The 22,461-nt window shown below is 35.7% G+C and overlaps 1 protein-coding gene across 1 annotated transcript in view; it reads left to right on the plus strand.

Moving 5' to 3' along the window:
• The first annotated feature begins 1,736 nt into the window (after positions 1-1,736).
• btk (Bruton agammaglobulinemia tyrosine kinase) overlaps positions 1,737-22,461 on the plus strand; it is an 88,667-nt gene continuing 67,942 nt past the window's right edge. Inside the window, exon 1 of the mRNA XM_039766019.1 lies at positions 1,737-1,815. The gene's annotated coding sequence lies outside the window, so the exon portion shown is untranslated. The remainder of the gene's footprint in view (positions 1,816-22,461) is intronic.

The raw sequence follows: 22,461 nt of genomic DNA on the forward strand, positions 1-22,461 counted from the left end.
TTTAGCACAGTATGGTGGTCTGAAAGTACTTCAGAATAACATGCTGTGGAGATGATATGCAGTATTAGTTGTGACAGGCTCTAAACTGTACCACTTCCTCTTCCCTCAAAGATAATGACTGATCTCCTCTTAACACTAGAAGTGCAACGCTGACTGCTTCATATGAAATGTTTGCTTGCAAGTGGTTGCCTTGAACCATGGGAAGATATTCTACAACAGCTTTCTATAGCTCTCTTCATCTCAATAGTTGATGCAGTCGACAATGTTTTCTGTGCACTTAAATTGATAGCATAAATGGAGTTATATTTCAAATCGGTTGTGCAGAATGTTAAGAGAAAGGGGGAAAGGCATATCCTTGGTGTGCCCCTGTACTTTTAACCACAATCTCCAACACATAGACTTAGAGCCTCACAAACTGTCTCCATTCAGTCGGCTAGTCCATTATACAGCACACTATAAAGACATTTCTATGCATCAATCTTGACCTTATTTAAAAACTAAAGGGGCTGGATAGTGTTAAAGACACTGAAGTAATCAAACAACATAATTCTGATAATAGTATGCTAACTTTTTCCCAGTGTCAAGTAGTCTCTAATTAGCATGTAGACCAAAATGTCATCTACACCTATATATTACTGATAGACACACAGAAAGGAGGATGTCATGCTCCTTCTAGCTCTGGACCCAGAATTCTGCCTTATCCTGAGTGTTTTCTGTGGAGGTTTTATTCAGGTATCCTGGTTTCCTCCTAGAATCCAAAAATGTGCATGTATGGCTGACAGATGATTCTAAATTGTTTCTGTGAGTGTGTGTGTTTGAATATTGATTTTTTCTGCTTTGCAATAAAAGCTGATGCAGTTGCCTCTGTCTCCCCATGGTTTTGCAATGGAATAAAATGTTCAGATAGTTTATTACAGGATAATATGGAAGTATTCATTTCAATATTGAATCTTGACATTTCCTGGGAGCAAGACTTGAATCCTTACAGTATCTGGTTACCATCTGCGTGGAGTGTGCTCTTTTTATACAGTATGTACATTTCAGTATTGTTTGTATTAGTAACATGCCCATTTTCACATCCAGAAACATGCCTGGTAAGATGATTGTTGAATCGACTTTGGCCTCATATGGGTGAGTATGAATTTGTGTATGTATGTATTTCTTGTGGTGGACAGATAGCCTGTCCATTGATAGATCCTGCCTTTTGCCTGTTGCTGCCATGATATTTTGTCTCCTATGATCCTGTAGTAAAAAATATGTACAGATATTGTCTGGGTATACACTGTTTATAAGACTAAAGGAAATAACATTTTGGCAGTAAATGCTAAGTGTAATGTACAGTAACTAAATAAGCAGATTAGTTATGTGAATACAGATTCCAGCTAATTCTTCTTTTAGATACTAGACATGGGCAAGCCAGTCAGTGATGAAATTCATTTTTAATTCTGTGCATCCACAATGAATTTACTGTTCCGGTTTAAAACACAAAGCACATTGTATGTCAAACAGACTATATTTTCTTGACTGCTTGTTTGTTCTCTTGCTGCGTACAAACAACTTTGGGGGAAAAAATGAAAGCTACAGGAGGATAAGACAGTTAATTAATACACACACACGAACACATTCTCTGTTTCACACACAAACATGTATTTGCACATATACAGATACAGACCAGCCAACCCAGGAAGGAAACAAAAAGGGAACTATACTTAGTTCCTATTTAAAGGGCTGGGCTTTCAAATTCAGCTTCTGTCGTCCTTAAAAATATTTTTAAAGAAGTAGCATCATTTAAAGAGTGAAGTCAGCTTTTTAATGGTAAGTACCCCTTTAGTTCTTCTTTCAGAAATTTTGGGTGCTGGAACTAGCAAAGTAGATGTATCTTTTTAAATAACCTAGTTATGCTGAAGCATAGTTTTATGGGATGATCCAAAGCAGCAATACATTTTCAAAAGGCTGTAGTAGGGGGGCAAATGTATAAAAGTTAATCACCGAGTCAATAAGAGTTAATTGTATACAGTGTGCAGCATACAGTTTTTAATTTGAAAGTGAAGCTTTTACCATACCTCTTTAATACTTTAGTGTAACGGCCTAAGTTGAAAGGTGGAACTGTTTTTATAAGAATGTGTACATTCATTTAAATGTAGTGTTTTACATTAATTATTTAGATGTTTCTGGAGGAAAATTGTAACCTTCTTTGTCACTTTATCATTAGATGAACATTTCCAGTGAAACAAATTCCTCTCCCAGCAAATACAAAATGTACCAACAATTCAATGTCTGAATGTGATATGACTTTCTTTCTTTCTTTCTTTCTTTCTTTCTTTCTTTCTTTCTTTCTTTTTCTTTCTTTCTTTCTTTCTTTCTTTCTGCACTTATATATCAAGAAGAGAGAGAAGAGACTATTGCAATGCATGCAGATATGCTTGTTTTGCATTGTCTGTGCCTAGCTCAGATCAAAACTTACAGTTTACTTCTGCAAAAAAAAAAAAAAAATTTTACATCTGCCTCAGTTCTGCATCATTTGTATCCTTGTTGAACCAAACCATTGTATTCTGGCAGAATAGTAATGTATTATACCCTGCAAACTTTCATGAATCTCATAAATGGTGGCTTTTGTTGTGCATGAGAATTTATAATGACATACACAGACAGGTACACTGATAACACTTTGTTTCAAATCATTGAGAAGTCATCCCAGCATATAGAGCAAGTGTTTAATATTAAAGTTCAAATTTGCTTTGACGTATGCACCATTACATTAGAATACTTATTTGCATTTGTCCTTTCAGTTATTGCTATGCAAAACTGTGTGTAATGCAACATGTTGTTACTTACACACTTGAAAAGATTTACTGAGCAAAAGCTGTAGCTGTTTTAAAAAACAGTTTCATTATAATATGGAAAAAATTGTAGTGATCAGACTGATTACTGCATAATTTAAAGTAATTTCAGCTGAGAAGAAAATGCACATGTAACAACAATGATCAGTAAACTATCACATTTACTGTCGTGACATAGGCAGAGAACAGTAACATTCAATATTTAAAACTGGACTGGACTCCGGGTTTATACCCGTGTACTTCTATAGACAATGGAATCATAAAGTTTCTCCCACCAATCTATCATGTCATTTTGGATCACATAAATAAACTAAATGTAAAATCCTAATCCTTATTAAAATCTTTCACCGTTCAAAGTTTCCTATACTTTGAGAAATATTTTATTTTCATTTGTAGTAGCTCTCTAACTGTATTTTACACATTGTGACAGAAAATATATGCCAAATCTATCCATATGTTTTTTGACTTTGAAAGTAAGTTTAAAAAATGACCAAAATGGTCTATTCAGTTATATTCCATAATAACTATATTATTATTTTTTTATTTTTTTATTTTTTGCATTTGAGGATGGTTCCGTAACATCACAATTTATTTGGAGTCTGATTAACTGATATCTTTGTGTCTGTGAGCTTTCCCCAAGTTCTTTTGTTTCTTGCTTGTAAACTTAAGTGACAGATTTGAACTAGCCATTATGAAAGGGAGTGGCTGGACATGTGTATCCTACAATATATTGGCATCCCATCCAGAGTTTTTTTTTTTGTCTTTCACTAAATCTGCCTGTCTTCCTGTAAACGTGAAATAAAAGAATACAAGCTCAGATAACAAATGAACAGTTTGTATGACATAGTAATAACAAAAAATAAATAAAACCAAATAAGGTGATTGATTTAGAGTAGGAATCAGCCTTGGATTAAGTGATAGGTGATAACATGCAGCCACCATGGGTCTCCAAGGACCGATCAAGAAACTTGATATTAGCTTTTTAGTTAGGAAATTCACACAGAAGTTGATGTTTGGCAATTAATCTTTTGTGACTAACTTTATATTTATTTCTTAAAATGACAGCATATGGTAGTTGATAATTATTTGTAGGTACTAAAAATGAATGAAAAACAATATTAGGGAAACATTCCTTTTTATTTTACTGAAGTTACAAAGTACTAAATTCCTTTTTAGGAACAGCTTAGGCTATAAAGACATTTTGATTGGAATGACTTTTGTAATATGTTTCTATGCATCTTTATAAATAGCTGAATGGGTGTATAAAGGGCCTATTATACATATTATTAAATATAAGAGTATGAGTATATTAAACTAAGACTAGCTCACAAGGGAGAAAAAAATAAAAGTGCTTGTCTACACTGACTTCATCTTCCCTTGGCTAAGCAAGTAAATGTCAATGCTTTTGACAACATATGACCAAGAGCTAATGATGGGTCAGTCTTTGATGACACATCCATTCCAAGCTCTTGTTCCAAGACAAAGATGTCAGTAGTGACAAGTGCCAATAAAGGAAACAGATACAAGAAAGAGAAAGGGAGTAACCTTAGTAATTAAGGTCATTAAAACAGCAATTTGATCATCTGTACCATCTACTCTGACAAAATTACGCTATGTGCAAAAGATGAACCTCCAGGCTTAATTTAAAAGCAGCATCTTTAATATTGGCAATAGATCATTACATTCGTATTATATTGTATAGGGTGATATTACATCGTTTGAGCTCTGATGTTAAATATTTAAATTAAATCAGATATGATTATTGATCTTATCCCTCATTTTAAGTCAAGTTTAGTTACCTTCCATCTGAAATAGTTAATGGCAAGGTAATATTTTATATATAAATAATTAAATTTGTAACAATTGTGAATAAGATATCTCTAAAAAAATTTGTGCATAATTCATTCTTTTGAGTTTTTGCAGATTGTGAAAGGTCTAACTAAATGAAACTGATCATCTGATTACTTTCAATCTGCTCCTGACCATGTCAATAAATTATTTAGCTAAGAACTAGAACAATGAGGTAGCTAAATAATGAAGTACTTCATAATTTGTCAATGTTTTGAGAATGCTGCACATTAAATGTAAGAATAAGTCTCTCTTTGTACATCACACAATAAATATACAGTAAAAGCAGATTAAACAGACTGATTTTTGATAGAGAACCTCACTAAGCTTCCCTTCTCTAAACCTCTTAAAGATGTTTATCAAAAGAATATGATTTAGTTTGTTTGGAATATATAATTTGCTTACCTGGTCAAGGTATAAAATTATAATTTGGAAGATTAGATTATCTTGAAGAATAAATACAATACGTATTATATAAGATGAATTTGATAAGTCAGAGTTTAGTAGTATGCAATGCTGGAACTGAAAAGTGTTATGTAAGCATTGTAATTACATGTAATGATATGTGCCTATCTGCGGTGGGCTGGCGCCCTGCCTGGGGTTTGTTTCCTGCCTTGCGCCCTGTGTTGGCTGGGATTGGCTCCAGCAGACCCCTGTGATGCTGTAGTTAGGAGATAGCAGGTTGGATAATGGATGGATGGATGGATGGATATGTGCCCATTTAAAATCTGTGCATGATGTGGGGTTTATTTTTAGATATTTGTTAAACTAAACTGGTATTAGATAGGAGCTATTCCTCTAGGCACTTGAGAGCTAAAGGCACCTACCCCAGTATTTTTCAATGCATCTTGATTAGAGTCTGTTCATTATTCAAGCCTAGTAAAATACTGGAATACATTTGTGGGGTGCTTGAAGAAACCTATTACCAAAACTGTCAAATACTAGAAAAAAATCACAATTGGGATGTCCATTAAGCAAGTTATTATCTCTACACCCATGACAGGCTGCAACTGTGCAGTTCCATATCCATTTTCCAAAGCCACTTAATCCTGAGCAGAGTCAATGGGAAGCTAGAATAATTTCTAGATGGGGTAGAATTCCATTGCAGGGTGAACTTATACACACACTACACACACTAGGGCAAAATTAGCATTGTCAGTCCACCTAACCTGTTTGTCTTTGGGCTGTGGGAGGAAACCAACATACCCAGAGAAAACCTAAGCAGACATGGGGAGAACATGCAATTTCACACATCAAGGACCTGGTCTCATTATTGCAAGGCCATCTGTCCACATTAAATAACAATATTAGGAGTGCCCAAATTATTAAACCTCAAGATTAACTCAGTATTTTCATTTCACAAGATCCATGTTACTTACTTAAGTGTTTACTTAATTACATCTTCATAGGTTTTGCCAACACTCTTTGTTGATTCTGCATACTTCAGGATAACTGTTAATTCCTTCGACTTTAGTCCACATTGGCTTTTTTATTTAGTTAGAGAAAAGCCAAGCAAAATGACACCTTTTATTGGGTAACTAAAAAGATTACAATATGCAAGCTTTCGAGGCAACTTAGGCCCCTTCTTCAGGCAAGATGTAATACAGAAACTGAAGTTTCCTGTGTTTATATCCACAAACTAGGACAAGAAACAACATTGGTAAATCTTTAAAGGAAAAATCTTAAATGTAATAAATTAATAGGTTCATTTAGACTAAGATTAATTTAACAAGAGAGAGAAGAACAATGTATGGTCAAGGTCTTTGGATAAGATAACTGTCCCACAAAGTCCTTTGAAGTCTGTGATGAGTTTTTCAAAACAATATGGGTCTGTAGACTGGTTATCTGTGTCAGTTTGAGAGATGCAAACAGTCCTCATACCTGGCTATAAAACTTTTGTCTCTATTCAAGCCATGCTGTAATGTATTAAATTTTATCATGAGTTTAACTTCCCATTCTTTTCTCTCATGCTGTGTTTTGAAGTTGCCCATAAGCACTGTGACTTTAAAGTCCTTCTCACAGTGTCCATGGCTGTTGAAGTGAGCCGCTACAGGAACATCTGTGTTGCCATGTTTAATGTGGAATCTGTGTAAATTCATTCTCTGGCGGAGTGTTTGTCCAGTTTCTCCCACATAGAGTGCAGTGTCAGGACATTTCATGCAGAGAATTAGGTATACAACATTAGATGATCTGCAGGAAAATGATCCCTTTATGTGATGTTCAAGTCGGCAGTGTGGTATAACTATACGGTCTGTATTGTAGATGTGGGCACACGTTTTACATCTTTTCTGTAGGCAGGAAGATTTTCTGTCAGTTCATTTAGGGAGCTTCGGACAATAAGTTGCTGAAGGTTTGGTGGTTGTCTGTAGGCCAGGAGGGGAGGTTTGGGAAATACATTTTTCAGTGTTTGGTCGCTGTTTAGCATTGGCTGAAGGTCTTTTGTTTAGTTAGTAAATGGAGAATGACCACTGAGTTGATGATATGGTGTCAGCTTTTAGCTATCTTCATTGTCTTATTGTACTATCTTACGCTGTGATGCTGATATTCTTGTACTGGCATTGTCATAAACCTGCTGCATAGGTTTTACACTCATTGTCATTTGTTATTATCTGTTGCATTTGGTTAAGTGGGAGTTAATTAATTTATTGTAGGATGACTAAGATGTGTTCTCTGTTAAGATTTATGTCCTGGTGTGCATACCCTTTTAGTATTTATACAAATTTCAAGATATAGATAATGTTATTTGCAAAAAGAATTAGACAAAAGCACAAATATGTTAGGCACACTGTAAATATAAGTTTAACGAAAAATACAAATAAGAAGAAAATTCAGTGAACTACAATTACAAGTGAGTGGTGCAGGATTTCATTTCAGGGATCCAGTATCTTGGGCTTGAATCCCATGCGTAATTGTTGTCCATGTTGAACTTGCGCATATCTGAATACATATATTCCTCCCACATTTGCAAAGACATGCAGATTAGATTTAAAAAGCTCATTGTTATTGTCTTATTTTTAAGGTGCTTTGTTAAATATGGTTGATTGATATTGAAGCACAAGCTCAGTCTTTTAGTTAAAAGATAAACAATATACCTTTAAAGTCTGAAAATGCTTTTTTGAGATAATTACAGTATATTTACAGTGCACTACTTAAAATGTATAGAGCCACAATAACCTTTACAAGTAAGAATCTGGAAACAATCTTAAAAATTTTTGTGCCTGTCATCTTAAATTCTCTGATTTCTGTATTGGTGTTCTCCTTAGCTAAACATAATTTACATTAGTCTTAGACACAGGTGCTTAAAGATGCATGCAACATCAGAACTGTCCCCATTCCCATCTGAAAGTAGAGTATGTATTTACTGTGTCTGCTGTTGTAGAATTACTGTTTGTAAAAGTAATCTAAAATGAAGTGAACATACAGTATTTCCTGTACCTAAACAACAAAACATGTATTCATTTAGCACAAAAAAGGAACAATTACAATAATAAAAAGAAACAAATAAATAAATAAATACAAATAAATGTGCAGGGGAAAAAATACTCATAGTCCCCACTTGGCATGTTACCAAACATAAATATTATAAAGTAATTCATTATGGTTATGGTGCACAATTCTAGAAGTTTAGATGATGTGGATCTCCTCAAAGGTTGGACTGTACATGTTCTTTCCAACCTCATATGGCTGCACATTACTTTGAACCATAAAAGGGAGGAGAGAAATATAGAGGTTAGTAAAGATTCAGATGTTTTAAGTATATGATATTGCAGTAAATGTTATATTCTATTACAGTCAGTGCAAAAAAAGAGAGTTATGAAAAAGCCTAGTTAATAAAGTGGGTTTTTAGAGTTTTTAAAAATGTTCCATGGTATTAGCCCAGGCCATCTCTATTTGTATAACATTTCAGATCTTTGGTGCTTATGAGCAAAACCACTTCCCCACTTCTTTTACACTTATGTTTTGGAATAACAAGCAGACCAGTGTTTGAGGATCTAAGATTACCACTAGAATTGTAAGTTGGCAGGCACTCCAAAATATAAGAAGGAGCAATATTTTTAAAGATTTATATTAAAATCAGAGTATTTTAAAATCAGTTTTGAAGGCACAAGCTACCAATTTAGTGATACTCAAATTTTCTTTCACGCAACACAATTTTTGTCTTCCTTAGGTAGTCCTGTTAGGTGTGCACTTACAGTAATCTACTTAACGTGGTAATCAATAAAAGCATGTATTAATGTTTCAGCACCTTGAGATGTTATAAGGGGTCTAACTCTTGTAGTGTTTCATAAATGAAAAAATGCAGTGTTGATAATATGGATGTTACGTGATTTGAAGTTTAGACCTCAGTCCATATTAATGCCTAAATTCTTTAATTTTGGCTTGATTTGTAACCCCAGGTGATCAAATTTCTTAAGGTCCTTACTTTTGTTTTTTCTGTTAACAACTAGAATTTGTGTTCATCCTTAAAAAAAAATAAGTTACAATAGCAAATTGGTCACATTGAAATACTACAAACTGGCATACCTGTATAATTCCATTTTATGCAGTAGAACATAATGCCTTTCAGTAAATGGTATTGACTTTGTGCCCCAGTGAATTTTGCTAAAAGGACTACTTAAAATACTGGTCTGGTGAATGGTAGCTATGGTGAGGGTATGCATGTGTATCACAGTTTTGTAATAGTAATAGTAATTTTGTGCCAGTGGATACTTGATTGATAATAACACACAGTAAATACAGTATCATTTCAGTGCTTAGTCCAAGCTGGGAGCTGAACTATATGGAGGATTACAGTAGTCTTGTTGTTGTAACTAGCAAGTGTCTAGATGAGTTTCTGGCTCTCTGTAATAATGGTACATTATTAAAGTCATCCATATTAGTGTAATTGACAAAATATAATAAGAGGGATGATTAGCATGTCTCAAGTACAGTAGAACACTAAATAAACAGAGGAAATATTTTTGCCATGTGACATTCATCAAAGGCATCTTTCATTGGTGATACAAAAAATAAAAAAAAATGCTGATTGCACAATAGAGTAGAATTTATATTTACATTACTGTGCTGTCATTTTTTTAACAGTACCAAAAAGTAGCAGCTGTCAATCATTTTTACAATTTTTATATTTTATACCAAATTTTAGCTCAGTACTAAGGTCCTATTTGAATAGGTTCTTCCAGGTGTTCGGAAAATACCTACTAGTGTTACAGAAAATGTTATTTTAATGGAATAAAAAAGAAACTATATTATAAAGGAAAGGTATAGACATCTGCAACTAAGAAAAAGCCTGGACAAGTTTCCAAGAGGGGTCAGTGGCAATCAGAAGGCATTCTTTTACAAGAAACACTTGTAAGTTCATTTAAAGTGAGCCTTTCAACCTGCGTGTCTTTGGAATGTGATAGTAAAATGGGGTACTCGAAGGAAACCCACACAGACACATGTAAAGCATCTTATGTCATCATTGTTTTTCAAATCAAGCAAATAAGCTTCAAACATTTTTTTAAAAATAAGCAATTGTTAACAACTCTGCCATTTTAAGGGTGGCGATGATTATGTTGAAGTAAATCGATAAAACTAGAAACATTTTTCATTACATAATTTGTGAGTTGTAAAGTTTTGATCATTAAAACACTTTTGCTTGGTGTCTTTTTGAGCTGCTTGTCTTTACAAAGGCAACTAACCACATCATATGTCAGCAAAATATTTTGTCTTCTTTTGATTAGATATGCCTAGCTTTCATAAGATGCTTTGACAGATATGGAATGACATCTTCTCATATCTTAATCTGACACTACTTTCCAGGGCCTTAAATAGATCCCCTGTTCTTTTTATGTCCAGTGTAGTTTGTGTTACAGTATTGAGCTTCACCACCTTCTGTATAAAGTGCGGCACATCACAGTAAGGAGACCAGGGTTCACATCCCAGGTCCTCTCTGTATAGAGTTTGCATATTCTCCCCATGTCTGCGTGGGTTTCCTCCAGGTGCTCCCACAGTCCAAAGACATGGCAGGGTAGGATAATTAGCAATCCTAAATTGGACCTAGTGTGTGCTTGGGGTGGATGTGTGTGTATATGTGTGTGTGTATGTTTGCCCTGTGACAGACTAGCGCTCTGCCCAATATTTGTTACTTCCTTGCACCCTATGGTAGCTGGGATAGACTCCAGCAGACCGCTGCAACCCTGTTCAGGACTAAGCGGGTTGGAAAATGACTGACTGGCCTTCTGTATAAATGCATGCTTGGTACTGTAAATGCTGTACAAAATAGTTTGATGCAATTTTTCCCCTTAGCTAAATCTAAATGAGCATAGTCTAATCTACAATAATATTAGTTGCTTCAGTGTTTTTTATTTAATCTCATACTCCCTCATTGTCTGATATTCATAGACACTTTAATATTTTTCCCTTCATTTTTTCAAAATTATTCAAGTACAGGTGGATTCTTGCTTTTGCAAAGTTTATTTTATAATGGAAAACAGATTACTCTTTCTACTTTGATTTATTATGAATGTTACAAACTACATTAGTATTCTTAAGCAATTTAGACACTTTACAAACTAAAACAAAGTCTGAGTTCCATTACACATTATAATACTACTACTAATGCTTAGGAAAAAGAAGGTAACCTCACCTACATCTTAGCATTATCTACAGTCTGCAAAAGTTTTGGTTTGATAGTTAACATCATATGTTGATCTTTGACAGATATACAGTATTCAGAAAGCTAACATCTGTTTTAAAAGAGTCTATATTTTCTGCAATGTAAGCTCTTTTTAAACTTATGTGCTATCTAGCCTTTAGTGGGCTGTAAATTTTATGAAAGAAGTTTAACATGTAATGCTAAGTCAGTGCACATTGAAGAGGAAAAGGCAATATTAGACTTTGTTTTATATTTATAACTAACTTAAAATGAAAAATATATGGAAGAGCTTAAAAGATAATAAAATGAAAATGAGTTTCCATATTCATTAACTAAGACAGAAACAGGCTTATTTTTCACATGTTGACTTTTGTGCCTTGGTCTGGTCTGTGTGGGTAAAGTCACTTGCATATTTATGCAAATAAACAGCTGCATTAATTTCCTTAAACTGCTTTATATAGATCTTTATGTGGCATGTCTCAGTTGGTATAGAATGACTAGATAACTTTGCACAGAGAGCAGATCACAGCTGTGTCATACTGAACATATGTGAGCTATACAGTCAACGTACTGAAGACTGGAGAAAACTGTCAAAACTGGGGTCAGCTTTATTATAATAGCCCTTCATCATCTACCTGTTCCTTTAAATTGTTTAAAGGCAGTTGAAAAGCTCCCTACTCTAAGTTTCTGCTTTTCATTTGTACTAAACTGGATTCTATTGGGATGATTTTAAATGTGTCATCTTCACACTCCTTAAACATTTCATGTTTACAACCTTCAGTAAGTCATCATCACACTCCTTATACAAATATTCCTTACACATTTCTATGTACTTCTTACTTATTGATGTCTTCTTTCTACATTTAGTCAGCCAATTCAGAATTATCCTCCATTTAAAACACATTAATAATTAAGGATATCCATGCTCATAATTGTTTTCAATTTCTAGCATGCTTTTTAACATTGTGTCCTAAACTGCTTTGAAAAAGCACTCAGTTTGTGCTGAACACACCACTATTTAAGTAAAAATGAAAGAGAGGTAACAAAGCTAAATTCATTATTCTTTTTTGGTTTAGTCAGCTGCAGTTTGAATTCTGTGCACAGTCATAGTTCATATAAAGTGTATATGTCTTCCCATAGTTGTGTCGGTTTTCACATAGTTTTTTGATTTCCTCCCATACCTGAAAGACATGCAAGTTAATTTAATTGGTGATTCTAATCTGGCACTGTGTTGGTGTAGATGTGTATGTGTGTGAGTGGGCCCTGCAATTGGCTGGCTTCCCACCCAGGATTGATTTGTTTCTTGCAGCCAACATGCTGTGGCTGGGATATGCTCTGTCTAACTGTGACTCTGGATTGGATTAAGCAGATTGAAGAATGCTATTTTTGTTGTTATTTTGCTTATCAGTTATGTTTTTAAGAATTATGTAGACAGAGATAATTTTATTATTATTATTTATTTAAAAAAAGAAACCATTGAAAATGTTTTAGCACCTGGAATTCTTCTTTGGGCGGCACGGTGGCGCAGTGGTAGCGCTGCTGCCTCGCAGTTAGGAGACCCGGGTTCGCTTCCCGGGTCCTCCCGCATGGAGTTTGCATGTTCTCCCCGTGTCTGCGTGGGTTTCCTCCGGGCGCTCCGGTTTCCTCCCATAATCCAAAGACATGCGGGTTAGGTGGATTGGCGATTCTAAATTGGCCCTAGTGTGTGCTTGGTGTGTGGGTGTGTTTGTGTGTGTCCTGCGGTGGGTTGGCACCCTGCCCTGGATTGGTTCCTGCCCTGTGTTGGCTGGGATTGGCTCCAGCGGACCCCGTGACCCTGTATTCGGATTCAGCGGGTTAGACAATGGATGGATGGAATTCTTCTTTAGTAAATGTCATCAAAATGAAAAAAAGAAAAAAACACTCCAGTGCTTTTCATAAACTGACAAATGAAACATCTAAGTATAGCAATAAGTGCAATAATAAATACAAAATAGCCTGATTAAAAATGAAGGGAGTCAGTAATATAGTAAAATAATGTGGAATGTAAATCCCTATACATAGGCGTTTTTGTAATTTTGGCGATATTTATAAAGCACATGTAGCCTAAAGTGATCACTATACAACTGCTTCCTATTGTCACCATTTTAGAATGTTTCTAAAGAAGGTTGTAATATTGTGTTGTGCACCACTGAAATCAACCCACCCTGCTTTAAATGAACCCCATTTATTTCCAGTGATTTTGGAATACTGGTGAAAGAATTCAGTGCAGCCTAGAGGAACTGTGATCCAGAAATTAACAATCTTACTATGAAACAATAATCATCAGGTGTCTTGTTGCATGAAAGTGAGAAAATGACTGAAGTTAGTAGTTCTGAAAATTTGTGCAGAGGTCCTCATTGGATTCTGGTGTTAATGCCAATGTTGTAACTGGAGGTGCCAGTCCTTGTTGCTGATTTCAGAAATCCACAAAACCTAACTTAAGCACTAATGTTTGAAATACAAGTTCAAATATATGTTTGTTGATTTCATGTGTTGTTGACTGCTTTTTTCTTTCATTTTTATTGACATATTATTTAAGATTCAATCAGCGCCAGCCGAATGATGCACCAAAATTAAAAGAAGGTAATTCACTAAAATCTGCACCTGCTATTCACTTTGTGTATTATCTGAAAGCCCTGAAGACAAAAGCAGTTTTTGAATTAGGATGTTCTTGGTTGTCATTTTGATATCCTTTAGCGATTTTTGCTTGTTATTGCACTGTTTGTGCTGATCATCTTTGGGTATGGACCCTGCAATGGTCTGGTTTAGTTCTGTAGTTGGCTATTTTCTACCTTGCACTGAGTGCTGCAGAGGCAGGCTGTGGCTTCTGTGACCTGAACTGGATTAAGAAAGTATAAGAATGTTTTGTTATATTTAGAGTTTCTGACTATATTTCCAAGATTTAAAATTAAAAAGCAAATGACATTTTCTGTCTATATATTTTGTTGTGCTGCATTCACCCTACATCAGTCTGATGCATCACTCATTTCTGCATGTATTCCTTCAATCCATATGTATGCTTGAATAGAATCTAGTACACCATAACAATCAGGATGATGTACAGTAGATGTTTAAAAGAGCTGAAAGTTGTTTAGCAATGTGGTGGTTCAGAAATCAACAATAGTACCTTACAGACTGAGGTTTAAGTTAATTAATTAAAGGCCACCGTTAATGGAGTTAGCTTGTTTCACCTTCTCTGTGTGAGTTTTTCTGTAGGTAATCCAGTTTTTCTCCCACATCCCACAATTGCTGGCACCCTATCCATAGATAGCCTTCTGTACAATCTGTATTGTCAGCAAAATCTCTGGTCCTGCCATGACCCTAAATTGGATTAACAAGTAAACAGAGAAAAAGTGCTTATTTTTACATATTGTGTCATGAAAACATATTTGCTGCCTGTGTGATTTTCAGCATTATGTACTTCTAAACATTAATGCTTGTTGGGAGTCCAGCATAGACAAACCCGAGAGACAAATAATATGTCTACACCTGGTTTGGGTTGACATTAGCCCCATTTGTAGCTGGGATATGGGTGTACTTCAGACCCTAGTTTAAAAGAAGTGTGTTAGATGGGGCCACTGTCTCCTTTACCATTTAGGTTTATCCAAGTGTGAAATGTGACCTTTCTATACCTACTGTATGCTGGGAATCTCAGGGTCTTACTGACTGTTTGTCAATTTAAACAGAGAATGAGATACAATGTGAGCTAGATGTATATGTTCAAGAAGGCCTGAAAAGGGAGAATACAATTTATACACTAATAATACAATACAATACTAGTTGCCTAGTAACAAACAGTTATTCTATAATCCCTCCCTTTTATGTACAGTATTTCACATTCATATTCTGCATAAGGCACACCCAAATATTACCTACAATGTCCAAACCTTCATGCTAAGCTGAGTGCAAATGTTTTTAAAATATTCCCCACACAATTTGTGTGAAGTCACACAAGACCTTTGCACTCTTATAGGGCACACCTGCCTTTATCACTGGTTGTACATTAACTTTCTGAAAGACAATACTCCTGTTAAATGTCATTTTTCAGATAAATAAAAGGAATAAAGCTAGTTTCCTAACACTTTTTATAGACTTAACATAGTCTTGATGTCTTGATTTATTTTAAGACAGCAGTCATAATCACTGGATTTTAATTAAAGTTATATCAGTTTTGCACTATAAATATCTTTGTATACTCCCTGTACACTTAGCATAAAGACAGACTCATCCATGACTGTAATATAACCTTCCTATGATTTACTTTCCAGTAAGTTTGTGAGAATGGAAGATGTACTCTTTAGGGATGAGTCACCCTCCTTCTTTTTCCCTCAGAATCTCCACACTCTGACATAGTATTATGGAGACTAAAATTGTGCTCATGAATGAAGATAAATGGGCTTATTTAAGGCCTGCAATTCATTTGTCTTCTGAAACTTGCTTTGTTGCTCTGTATATGTAACGTATGGCATTTTGTAATGGTTGTCTCTAGAATGTCTTTGAGGAATGAGTTTGAACTGGTTTCTCAAAAGAAGGACAGCCTTCTGATAATAAACATACATCAGTCAGCCACAACATTAAAACCACTGACAGGTGAAGTGAATAACATTGATCATCTTGTTACAATAGCACCTGTCAAGAGCTGGGATATATTAGGCAGCAAATGAACAGTCTGTTTTGAAGGTGATGTGCTGGAAGCAGGAAAAATGGACAAGTATAAGGATCTGAGTGACTTTAACGAAGGCCAAATTGTGATGGCTATACAACTGGGTCAGAATAGTCCCAAATGGCAGGTGTTTTGGGGGTGTTCCTGGTCTGCAGTGCTTAGTACCTACCAAAATTGGTCCAAGGAAGGAGAAACAGTGAACTAGTCACATGAATTCCCAAGGCTGATTGATGCGCTTGGGGAGCGAAGGCTAACCCATCTGGCCCAATCCCACAGAAGGGCTGCTGAAGCACAAATTACTGGAAAATGTAATGCTGGCTATGAGAGACAGATGTCAGGATACACAGTGCTTTACAGCCTCCTGCATATGGAGATGCGTGGCCACAGACAGGTCAGAATGCCCATGCTGAGCACATATAATGGGCATGTGAGCGTCAGAACTAGATCATAGAGCAATGGAATAAGATGGCCTGGTCTGATGAATCATGTGCTGTTTTAGATCATGTGGATTTCCAGATGTGTGTACATCATCTACCTGGGGAAGAGATGGCTGCAAAATGTACTATGGAAAGAAAGCAAGCCAAGCCACCAGAGAAAGTGTGATGCTCTGGGAGATGTTCTGCTGGGAAACCTTGGGTCCTGGCATTCATGTGGATGCTACTTTGGCATGTATTTTTTTTATCTTAAGATTACTGTAGACCACATACACCCCTTGATGGCAACAGTATTCTCTGATGTAAGTGGCCTCTTTCAGCAGGATAATGTGCTCTGCCACTATAAAATTGTTCAGGAATGGTTTCAAGAACATGTCTGACAAGGTGTTGACTTGGCCTGCAAATTGCCCTGATCTCAATTCAATTGAGTATCTGTGGTATGTACTACAAAAACAAGTCAGATCCATGATGGCCCAACCTCGCAACTTATAGGACTTAAAGATCTGATGCTAACGTGCTGGTGCCAGATATCTGCGACACCTTCAGAGGCCTTGTGAAGTCCATACTTCAATGGGTTACAGCTGTTTTGGTGGCACGAGGGGGACCTGCACAATATTTGGTAGATGATGTAAATGTTATGGTGGATCATTGTATGTAATGAGTGAAAAGTGTGAAAGGCTGTATATATTGGCTCTGCATTATAAATCCAAAGTTTTTTGGGAGTGCTACTGTGCTATTTCATAGTGCAGAGATAAATAAAATGTAGCTGCCACATAGCACAATTTATGTTTTTACAATGCAAGATCGAACAAACTGTTTCTGACTAGCTTTAGAGGCATCACTTCAGAATATGCCCCTCCATCTTTTCCACAGACAATGCCTTAGATACAGGAAAATAGCTCTGGGGGATGTGAGACAGGTTTTAGATTATTGGGCACACACAAATAGGACTTACCATTAAGTATAGTTATATAAAGTTGGAGATCAGAGAGACCAGAGAAGGAGAGAGAAAGAGACAAAGAGAGGATTGCAGGAATCATCAAGTAGAGGGATTCTTTCATCAGATTGGCTGGCCCAGCACTGATTCAACTGTGGAATGGCCAATAGGGGGAGGCAGCTTGATGGCCAAGGTCTCCAGGATTCTGAACAAATCCAAATCGTATTATGTGATATCATCTGCTGTTGACGTCTGCTTTGTACAGTACTTGTAATATTTCTGTTGCACTATTATATTTTATTGAGGATTACTTGTGTTTTGTTCTGTGTTATATTGTATTTACCCACTTTTTTTGACACCCACTGCATGCCCAACCTCCCTGGAAAGGGGTCTCTCTTTAAACTCCTTTTCCAAAGGTTTCTTCCATTTTTTTCCCTATTTTTTTGGGAGTTTTTCCTTGTCTTCTTAGAAAGTCAAGTCTGGAGGGCTGTCAAATGGCAAGGCCTGTTAAAGCCCATTGTGGCACTTCTTGTGTGATTTTGGGCTATATAAAAATAAATTGTATTGTAAATTGTATTATATTGTATAGAGAGAGAGACAGAGGGGAAGAAGAAGTCACCAGGGAGAGAGAACACTTCCAATTGAGAATATATAGTGACTATCATACCTCAGTGAAGTCTAAGGTAGTGAACTATAATCGTAGGTGCAAGTGCATTGCAGCTGTGAACTGTACATTCCCATTCTAATTGATTGGTTGGCCAATTATAATGGCAAAATGGATCTTAATCATTAATGACTTCTCTTCAAGTTTTATCATGCATACAAAAATATGGATGCAGTAAAAAGCATACCACCATCTTAAATAGCAGCAGCCTGGTGACATCACAGACTTTTACTTCGAGTAATCATTTCGTAACAAAAGGACAGATTTGGCCATCAATGAACACACAAAATGGTTGCACTTGTGCATGGAAGCAATAAACTAAATGGATTCATCATCTCTATATATAATCTTCATTTGGATCTTGATCTTTGTTTGTCCGAGAATGAATTAGAAGAGGAAGCACTAGATGGCAGTAGAGAGACAGCTAAAACATAGGCATTGCATTAAGAATCTCCTCCAGGCTTATACTACTGAAGACTGTAGTACGCCAAACACACCTCAAAACAAAGACATTCAAACTAAACAAATTGTTGTACTTTAAATTAACTAAAGAGATCTTCATTTAGATCTTGGTCTTTGTTTGTCCGCGAATTCCACGCATGCTTAGACCACCTTCCAGTTTAGTACGTTGTTGTTACTCACGAATGTCAACAATGTGCCGGAATAACGAAAGGGGTGGTGGACAGTGTTATGCTGGTTAGCTCCTGAGGCCTGGTTAGAGAATGAGATTGCCGAAGATAAAAGGTACGTGCCTACATAACATATGAATGAAAGAAAGACAGTGGGTAAAATTAGTGACAACGTAACAACACGTTCCGGAAATTATTATTGTTACGTTGTAGCCGGCGAGTGCTGCACGTCTCACAGTTGTACTGTGGCTTGCTCACATGTCAGTGAAGTGATCCCTATTTATGCTTTAAAGAGCCTGGATACCTATGTGTCCCCCTTTTATAACCATTGCTCCGTGTATATTGCCTTACTCTTTGGATTGCCACAAAGCAACCTGCGAGATTGGAGAAAGGTTGAGAAGAGATCGTGAGAGGAAACAACAGCATCATGAAAACGAGATGGACTGTGAACGGACAGAAGCAGAAATGCTCCTACACCACCACATAATTACGATTCGAACAGTGATTCTGAGTAGGCCATTCCTATCGAATCGATATCTAAGGGTTTTCTTTTGTAATTTTGTTCTCTTATAAAAAATCATAATGCTGTGCGACGAAGGGCCCAGTTCACGACTGGCAGCCACGTTTAAACAGGGAGCCCTTAACAGACAACTTTAACACGCGCAACGTAGTTGGGCACACATGGCTAGTAATGTTATATTATTCTACTTCCAAACGTTGGATAGAAGTGATTAATAGCATTTATATAATGTTAGGTTATATAGCACTCCTTTTGTATGGAGGGCAAGTCAAGTGAGGTTATACATAAGCTCTCAAACACAGTTGTGATTCCTTATCTAGAGTACTGCATGCATTTTTGGACACTATTTTACAAAGCAGCACTACAAAACAGTGCTAGAGAAAGTTGATAAAAGAGCAGCTAGGTTAATTACATGATTATGTAGTGTGAACAATATGGAAAGACTTAAGGAACTGAAGATTTTCTGTTTAAGATGACTAAGATTAAGAGGTGGCATAATAGACATACTCTGCATTTTGTAGGAGATTTCTTCAGTACATACCAGCTCTTACTTTAAAATGAGTTCTTCAACCATAAAATTAAGACACCAATATGTAGTAGAACATTGTTCAGTTTAAAATTTGATTTGCAAACTTTTTCTTCACACAGAGAATTACAGACACATGGAATAAATGACCAAGTACTGTAGTGGGCAGAATAATTTTAGTGACCTTCAAAACTGAATTCACTGTTATTTTGTAAAAATGAGGTGGATAGGATTGATGAACTTTATTGGGCTGAATGGCCTGTTTTTCTCAAAACTGTTTTAAACATCTAAGTGGAGATAAAAAAAAGAATGTGTCCAAAACAAAAATATAAGTGTTAATTAGCTACAAAAATGAATGAATCACTTTTCAAAACCCTCAGATCATTACTACAGGTAGATGTGGTCTTATGGTGTTTGCGGCTTCCTTTGCTGTTTCATGTAGGCTGCTTTTACATTGTGCCTCTGGTGCAATTCCATCCTTTTCACCTTTTCTAGTGCCAGCCCTGCAGACATCATTCTACACAGCTTCCAAATGAAATTTTACTGGACCAGATAGCTTTCACATATATTACCCCATCACAATTAGTTTTCTCAAAAGAGCAGATATCTTAGAAGCACTGTACCAAGGCTAAGCACAAACAATTTGGGTTCAAATGGTCATTGTATTGAAGTAAAAAAAAAGTTCTAAATCACTTAAATCTTTTATTAATGAGAAATTATCAACTAAATCTGACAAGATACCAAATTTCAAATGCAAAATTATTTTTAGGATTGTATCTTTTGATAAACAGGTACACAATGGACTGCTTCTCTGCCCATGGTTGTTTCATGACTTGCCATGACACTGAGTTGCATTAAGTAGATTGAAGAATATTATGTTATCATTACAACACTTAAAAGTGCATGAAATTTCAACACAATATTTTCAAACACTTCATGAAGCCTCACGCTTATTTATTTATACCTTCAAAAAAATGTTTCAACCAGGGTGGGGAATTATACAGTCAAGCACTTCTTCCTTCAGCTCATGAGCACAGGAAAGCAACAGTATCTTAAACCATCTTCAGCAGATTCACAGAAATGATAGTCTTGACTTACTAAATTGTAGATATTCTGAGATCTTAAAACAGAGCCACAGTAGTAATAGAATGTTAAAGGCTGCAACCAAATCCCAATCTAAACATACACACATGCAGTCAGCAATATCTTCTTATACTATCAACAAGACAGTGTGTTTCCTTAAGTATTTTGTAAAGTTAATGACTGGGAGGGATTATGTTTCTGTCTCAAGAGGTAGCATTGTAGGCTTAATTTTTAGTTCAGAGGCCTATTTTCATACTTTTGGCAAACAACATTTTCTTTGTTGAATGCAATTCCATAAGATATATAAGACCTGGTAAGTGGCATAAGCTCCCCCTAGTAATATGGATCCGTGTACAATTTAGACGTGCAGTCTTAGAACCACCCTTTGAACCACTTTATGACAACAAACACATACTGTTTTTGCTTTTGCACTGCTAAATTCTAACAAAATACTTTGTTTAATAATTTGCATGTAAAAACACGTTATCTATTGTCACTACCACTCAGTGTTTTTCAGACTCTGTGTGACCTTATTGTAGTTATGAATTTGTATCACTAATTCTTTTCCATTTCTACAATGTAGTGTATATTTCAAGCAGCACAGCACTAGCTAATTCTCTTTAATGATGAAATATCCCCATCTCTGCCTTAAAAACATTCAGCCTAATTGGAGATTCTGCATTTGAAATAATTTTTAAAATGTTGGCTGTCTCTCATAAAGTATATCTTATCAGTATGTATGTATTGCTCAGATGCAGTATAGGGAAGAAGTGGGTTACAACGGAACTGATAACTTAATAAACTTGAGTACAGGAATTGAAAAGGCTTACAACGTTCAAATGAGTGGTGCAGCAGATAACAGAGCTGTGCTTTGTGGTGCTGTCTTTGATCTCTGCAATGTCGCCTAGCACATTTGATGGGGGGAAAATTAATGAATTAACTAGTTTCCCTATTGACATTGTTTATACAGTATATGCAGTATTATCATTTACTACTAATGTAAATTAATTTTAAGGTGGAAAGAAGCTGTCACAGTTGCAGCCTCTGTAACAATTTGCTTTCTCACTTTGAGAAGTCACTTTAATTTTATTAGGTTCTTTATTTATTTACATGCATGTTAAAGGTGACAATTAGATTTCTGGAGCTCTAATTGTATTAGAATACTGATTTGAAAATAGCTGAGAATATTGCAAATTTATAAACATCTTAAAGCCATGCCCTGTGTGGCCTCTTTTTATTGTACTATAAATGATAACTGCATGGACCCTGCAAGTGAATTCAAAGCTGCTTGTTTTGCATATGCATTAGTCGATAGATAGATAGATAGATAGAAAGCACTCTCCCTTGCAGGAATTTTGTTTTTTTAGAAAAGCTCAATAAATAAATAATACATATTATTATGATAAACAACAGCAACCAATCAAACAACAACCACTCTCTCAAATACATACCAGAGTGAACAAATAAGAAAGAAAAACCTGTGGCATGTCTAAAATTGAAAAGAGCGCTTACAGTCAGAGTGAGGCATTATAACGTAATATCACTGTTGGTATAAGGGAGTCCTAGTAGCACTTCTTAATATATTACTGCTGAATAACTTGATATGAGACAAAACAAGTATTACACAAAAAAACATATCAAGTATAACACAAAAAAAAA

This window comes from Polypterus senegalus, chromosome 10, assembly GCF_016835505.1.
Source record: "Polypterus senegalus isolate Bchr_013 chromosome 10, ASM1683550v1, whole genome shotgun sequence".
NCBI lineage: Eukaryota > Metazoa > Chordata > Cladistia > Polypteriformes > Polypteridae > Polypterus > Polypterus senegalus.